Source organism: Megalobrama amblycephala, linkage group LG19 (genome assembly GCF_018812025.1).
Source record: "Megalobrama amblycephala isolate DHTTF-2021 linkage group LG19, ASM1881202v1, whole genome shotgun sequence".
NCBI classification, from domain to species: Eukaryota; Metazoa; Chordata; class Actinopteri; order Cypriniformes; family Xenocyprididae; genus Megalobrama; species Megalobrama amblycephala.
Window position 1 is genome coordinate 23,394,722 of NC_063062.1, and position 7,480 is coordinate 23,402,201.

The following is a 7,480-nucleotide window of genomic DNA, read 5'->3' on the forward strand; positions in this document are numbered from 1 at the left end:
CATGTGCAAACATAATTGTAAAGAGAATTTACAAAAAAAAAAATTAAATGGACATACTTATGATTTCATTATATATGTTTCCGTCTTCATATTTGCACATATTTGCAAAGAAGTATAATAGCTGATGCATTAAAAATCACAGAATATATCATCTGCAATATTATTTAGTGTTTGTATGCACTGCTGTGGTGATTGCATTGCGTGACTCAGAGAGCTTTTGATGGTACTTTACCCATTAGGTGTTTTTTGGTATTCTGCTCTGGTCTAAATACAATAATGAAACACTTAGGCGCAAAAATACACAGAATCAGACCAAAGCTTGAAGCTAAAATGGCAAATATCTCCACAGCTACAGTAAATTTCCCTGGAGAGCTGACATAAGCTGGAACAAATGTGATCCATACAGCACAGAATATGAGCATGCTGAATGTGATGAATTTAGCCTCATTGAAGTTATCAGGCAGTTTTCGGGCAAGAAAAGCTAAAACAAAGCAAAGGAAAGCTAGGAGGCCAATATAACCCAGTACAGCCCAGAAACCAATAGCTGATCCTAAACTGCATTCAAGAATGATCTTTTCTTTGTAGTGTTGCATATTATTATAAGGAAATGGTGGGGATATTGTTAACCAAAGCACACATATAAGAACCTGTACAAGAGTGAAAACAAAAACACTGAGTCTCTGTTGATGAGGCCCAAACCATTTCATGGCATTACTTCCTGGAAGTGTTGCCCTGAAAGCCATTAACACCACTATTGTTTTCAACAGAACACATGAAATACAGAGGACAAAAGTGATTCCAAATGCTGTGTGACGTAACATACAGGACCACTCAGTGGGCCGACCAATGAAAGTAAGTGAACAGAGGAAACATAGAGTCAGTGAAAAGAGCAGCAGAAAGCTCAGCTCTGAGTTGTTGGCTCTTACTATTGGAGAGGCTCTGTTTTTGTAGAACACTAAAGCCATGCTTAAAGCCACTAAAGAGCCTGCAATAGAAAAAGCAGCCAGGATAATCCCAAGGATTTCATCCCAGGAGAGAAACTCCACTGGTTTAGGAAGACACTTATCCTTCTTATTATTGGGCCAGTATTCAGGTAGGCATTTGTGACAATCTAAAGAATCTGGAAGATGGAAGAAATCAGTGCTTAACAGTCATTTATGAACCATAGGAAGAAAAGGGAGACAAACAGTTTATCAGACCTTTTAGAATGACCAACTCAGTGGAAAAAGCAGGGTCTATGATATGGTGCTCATTTTTGTCTTATAAAATGCTGTCAAAACATAAATTTTACATTATATCAAGTTTACATACACTCTGTAAAATGTAAATAAATAAATACAATTTAAGAAGTAAGCTCTTGAAATATTGCATGTTGTTATTTATTTATTTAGTACTAATCTGAAAAATGTATTTAATAAATTGCATCTTGTTTTTATTTGAGTACTTAAAAAGTTTACGTTTTTAGTTGAAAACGGTGTCATGTAAACGGCCCCTGAATTTACACAAATTAACCTGTTTAAAAGTTTACTACCTGGATGATCAATGACTGATTTTATGTTTTGTGATAGTTGTTCATGAGCCCCTTGTTTATCTTCTGTTGTGTAGAGAAATCCTCCAGGTCCTGCACTCTTCAGAATCTTTTGCATATTTAATCTTGAGATTCATCCTTTCACACTCGGGACAATTGAAGAAACTATTACAAAAGGTGCAAAAATGTACTAATCCTCAAGAAGGCAAAAAATATATATAATATAATCATCATTTTTTTGGTACTTTCAGTTGGGAGGTTGCTGTTTCAGTTTTGTTTTTTTTTTGTTTTTTTTTTAAATTTCAACTTGTGAAAATGTTTTTTAAATAATTTTTGATTTTTTTTCCATTGTTGTTAATATATATATATATATATATATATATATATTTTTTTTTTTTTTTTTTTTTTTTAAGTGAAGTTTAAAAAAAATATATTTTGATTTATTTTTAAATCATGAAATTTTATGTAAAAAAAAAAAAAAAAAAAAAAATGTGTCCCGCATTTTCATGTCACTACCAAAATATTGTATGTTAAACAGTTAAATGTGTTCAAAAGTCTGAACTTTTTGAAGTCTTTACCTTGAGGGAACGTAACTATCGAACAACTTTTTTTGCAATTAAGCAAACTTTTTTGGGTGTTATTATAAATTACAAAATTTAGTTTTTATGTGTGTACTGTGTACTGAACTGTGCTAGGTAACCATATACTGATTAGCATGTTTGAGCTAGGCTCAAAAATATCAAAAATTGTCGCTGCCAAAACAGTCACAACCGAAACATGATGAAGTTTCGGTTGTGACATCATTGTTTTTTGGGGGTTATTGGATGAAAATGTAGTTTTTGTGTATGTAGGCTGTATAACTGTTTAGAACTGTGCTAGCTAACCATGTGGTGATTAGGATCTTTAAGCAAGGTTTAAAAGTATCTAAAATTGTCACAACCAAAACACATGTTTCGGTCGTGACTGTTTTAGTGACATCATTGTTTTGGTAGTGACAAAAGGGAACACATAATCATTAATTTGGGGGGAAATAAACAAAATTTTAGTACAGTTATGCAAATCATTAGTGTTTTAGTATGTGAGTTAAAATTCTGTAAAGTGATGTGGTCGCTACCAACACATTAATGCCACTATCGAAAATGTACAGTCATGACCGAAACATGCAATGTTTTGTCAAAAATAATGTATACTGAATTATAAACTAAGGTGTTATTATAGTGTTTAGTTCAATGCATATTCAAACTAATGAATCCTCAAATTTCAAATCAGTACGATAAGCTTTATGCCTTTTATAAAGAAAGATTGGATTCAAAATACAACAAATGTCATAAATTACACTTCAAGTATCGTTAAAATTGTAGTTGTTACTGATAAGGTAGATGTAAACAAAATCTTAATAGGTCAACATAACCCTTCGTATTAAATTATTTATTATTGTGTTTTGGTAGTGACAAATTTGGGGAGAGGAAAAATATTCCAAAACTTTCTGAAAATACAATATGAGAATTAACTGCACAATTACTGAAAATGTGTACCTTGGATATTATACAATTTGCATACATACAACATTTCTGAAAAAATAAACTTTTTTTTTTTTTTTTTTTCCCCAAGACATTTCCATCTCTGACTTTAATCTGTAAAATGGCCCATATATATATAAAAGTGGCAAAATTAAAAATAGGGTAGCCATTCATTAGATGAGATGTTGTGTCATTAAAAAAAAAAAAGAGGAAAAAAAAAAGGAAAAAGAAATATTACCCCATATCTTACCCTAGATTTGTAAGATCTTTGCATGTGTTTTATACTATATTTAAACATTTTTTTTTTCTTTTCTTTATCATTAACTGTCTGATAGTATTTGTCATTGGCCCAGAACCACCTGTGATTTGTCTAGCTGAATGTCCAAACAAATTACCTGTCTCATTGCTGATTTCTCCATTTGCACAGTTAATGCAATCATAACAGCAGACAGGTCTTCCTTTTTGCACAGCCTTCCTAGTACCTGGAGGACAGCTCTCACTGCACACAGACACAGGCACCTGCAGGTGACAGGAACACAGAGCATCAGAGTTAAAAATTAACTTTTTCTTTCTTTTTTTTTAATTAATAATACACTTAAATAAAATTAATTCATTCATTATCCAAGTCTATCTAGTTATGTTTAGTAGTGTCATATTTATCTGTAAGGATGCTACACCTGTATTTTATGTCTGAGGGGCAAGTGGTGTTGAACATTCAGCTCATATGAAGTGATTTATTTTAACTAATTGATTCAATTAAAGTAAATGACATACACTAATGACGCTGTACTTTTATATTGTTAGAAAAAAAAAAAAAAAAATTATGTCAACATGTCAAAAAAAATTTCCCCAAAAAATAGTTCAAGTGGTATCTCAACAACTCTAGTAAGTAGCCACAATCACATAGATTAGATCACATGCTATACCTTTTCACTGCCATCATGCCAAATGATATCTCTGTTCAGACTGAATTCTTGGCCTTTACGCTGGGATGCATCATATTGACCCACTGTCACAAAATGAACTGAACTGTCCTTTTGAAGCTGCCAATTCACAAGTTCATATGTGGCCACAGGGTCTCCATTGGTATCAAATGAAACAGAATAATTATTTTTTGTAAAGTTCACTTGTTTGAGCTGATCAAAAACCTGCATGATGGACATGAAAAATTAAAACTGTGTTGTGATTAAAATTGTTTGCTCATAATCAGTAGCTGATACAATGGGTGTTGTTTTATAAATAATTTATAGTAATTATACACAAAAAGTAAAGGGATAATACTGTAGTATATAGAGCATTTTAAATTCACTTTAAAAAAATCAACAATAAGAAAATTTACCTGTCTGGGCTCAACTTTCATGTTTTTGTCACAATACTTTTCGTTACAGACAATGCCATGAAGGGCATGAGCTATAGCATATGTGGCTTTGTACACCATGTTAGTGACGCGCAACTGGGACGTGTCTGTGTACGGGTTCTGTAATATGCGTAAGGCCTCTGTGCCATCGCATGTTGGCATACCAGTAGAAGAATCTGTCTGCTGTTTTAGACTACAGCTAAATGAGCTTTCCCAGAATTCTGTCAGCAGGGGAAATTTCAGCACCTGCTCTAGAGAGAGGTCAAGTAGAAAGTTACGAAAACCTGGGATAACAGACCGTGGAATTGCAAAGCCCACAGCGCCGATACACAAATTAAACCGCAGCATTTCTGGGTCTGTAACCCACGACTCACTGCCAATCCACTGCATCGGAGGAGGAGGCTGCTGGCTCAGCTCTTCTAAAAGAAGTCTCATATCACCTGAGGCCACGAAGGCAACTATTACACGAGCCGTTGATCTGCGAATGACATCTGCAACTCTTTTCAGTTTACTGCGTGGCTGGGTCCTGTAATAGGCCTCAGAATACTCCACACAGATTCCCTCCTCCTCTGCAGCTTTCAGGAATGATGCCATTCCATTGTTCCCATAGTCTGAATCACTGCACACAGTCCCGATCCACGTCCATCCAAAGTGCTTGACCATCCGTGCCAGTGCGGCTGCTTGATGGTGATCGCTGGGAATGGTCCTGAAGAAAGTAGGATACTGCCGCTTGTCACTGAGACATGCACACGTTGCATAATGACTCACCTATAATGCACCAAGAGGGGAAAATAAACATTTAAAATAAAATGTTTTTAGTTATGTTTTAAATGTATAAGGACTTTAAGTAAACATTTTTGATCTTATTACAATAACATTCATTCTATGTCTTGTGACAAATGTTCACAGATGTTTCTTTTAACAAATATTTTCAAAGTTTTTTCTATTTGTATTATGACAAAAATACAATGATATTTTTTAAAACAATAATTAAACAGATTTTTTAATAAAACATTTTTATTTATTTTGGAAGACTAAAATATAGTTTTACTGAGCAAACACCTGTGGAAATCCAAAAGGACTGAAAAGTCTTGACATGCTTATAGATGGTGTGGAACCAGATTCTCCAACTAGCGCAAGAACTCCAGCAGATTTTGCACAGGAATCAGTGTCGTTAAATGTGAGATCTAGTCCATTGGCAAGCTGAAATGATACTTTGATTGCCATTGGCACAGATCCACAAGAGTCATATATATGATACCCTAATGTGATGCCCGGTAAGAGATCAGAGCTGTTGTTAATCTCTTGGATGGCGAACTGCAAGGCACGAGCAAAGCGCAGCTCTCTGAAGTCCATGCTGTTGAAGTACACACAAAAAACTAATTAGGTAAAATAAACCATTATAAAAATAAGCACATGAACAGTTTGATTATATGATTGTCATTGAATGAATATCAGAATATAATATGAATATAAATTTAGCACAATAGCAACCTACTCAAGACTGCTCTGTTAAAAAAAAAAAAAAAAAAACAGAATAAAATTTTACATCAAACTCTAACCTTCCACTGCACGCTAGCATTTGTGGCCGTCTAGTAAAGGTGTGCTTCTCTGTCCTTAGATAGTAATGAATGGTGAAAGCCCCTCCAATAACAAAGTCCCCATCCTTGAAAAGAGCGGGGGGCCGGGGGTAACCTTGGAGGATGCAATTGCCTAAATTAACCCCACACACAGCAGGACAAAGTCTGATAATGCACAGTATTGTCACTGTCAATAAAATATTAACATGCATTTCTTCTGCTTGGCAAGCAATCACTCCAAATGTGAGGTGGGAATTAAGCCTTGTTTTATATACCCACCAGCCACTACTGTTGTATGTTGTACATCTCTGTAATGAAAAATGTAAGAGGGTGTGGTTAATATTTCATATCAGTAAATCATAATGAGACAATGTGTCTCAAGTGAATAAAAGTTTCAAAACACCCACCCCCTGCCAACCTCTAGAGAAACGAGGTTAATGGAAAACATGTATGTTTGCATTTAATCGCCTTTACTACTTATTTTGTAAACAATTTGTCAACATCTTATGTGTCAGTGACACAACTGTAAAGCATTCTGCAATAAATGCAGCCATAATTACTATAGCCATAGCTATTTATTACTTTGTTCACACCAAACCAAATCAAAAGTTAACTTACAGATGACTATAATATTTAACCCGCCTAATTATTATGTTTGTAGACAGCACCATCAAATGTCCTGGTAGAAATGTCCCTGCGACCCTGTAGAGGACAAGTGGCTTGGAAAATGAACGGATTATTGCATTTTTTATGTCATGAAAATGTAACAAAAGCATACTCATAACTAAGCTAAACCAAAGTTAAACGAAAGCAGATTGAGTAGTTGTCAAAATTAACTGTTTTAATTCAAAAGATTTGCACTCCAGGACCACGATGTGTCCATTATGTAATGCAGTGTTTGTCCAGATAACATATTCAGAAACTTAAAATGCACTTAAAGGGTCGACTATTCTTGTAAACACAATTTATTATGGTTTAGGTGAACAAAACAATTGAGAAAGAAAACCAGATGTGTAACAGTATTTTGGATCTGCTCCACGCATTCAGTCTTAAAGTGACACCAGCCCCTGCTGCTTTCTGTGTCATGAATGTTAAGCAAACAACAAAAAACAAAGAGAAAAGTCATTTTTGTATTTTTAACACAAATTAATCATGTTTTTTACATTAAATATTTTATACATTATTAGTCAACTGGATCATCCATTGTGAAGGCCTCATTGACACGACAGCCAGTAGCACAGTTCCTCAACAAACCATCCATACTGGCGTGATGAATACGATCCTCAACTGGATGGAACTGAAATAAATACTTTGATTGTTGCGATCCTATCAGACTTATGATGACAACCTGATTCGTAACAAAGCACTGTTCGCCAGAGGAGAACTGGCCCCCCGACTAAGCCTGGTTTCTCCCAAGGTTTTTTTCTCCATTTTAACACCTATTTGCCACTTGTTTGCCACCTGATGTCACCTGTTGGAGTTTGGGTTCCTTGCC

General features: G+C 34.7%; 1 pseudogene; it reads right to left on the reverse strand.

Annotated features, from left to right (window-relative positions):
* Positions 1-447: 447 nt before the first annotated feature.
* On the reverse strand, positions 448-7,076 carry LOC125254680 (annotated as a pseudogene).
* Positions 7,077-7,480: the final 404 nt, after the last annotated feature.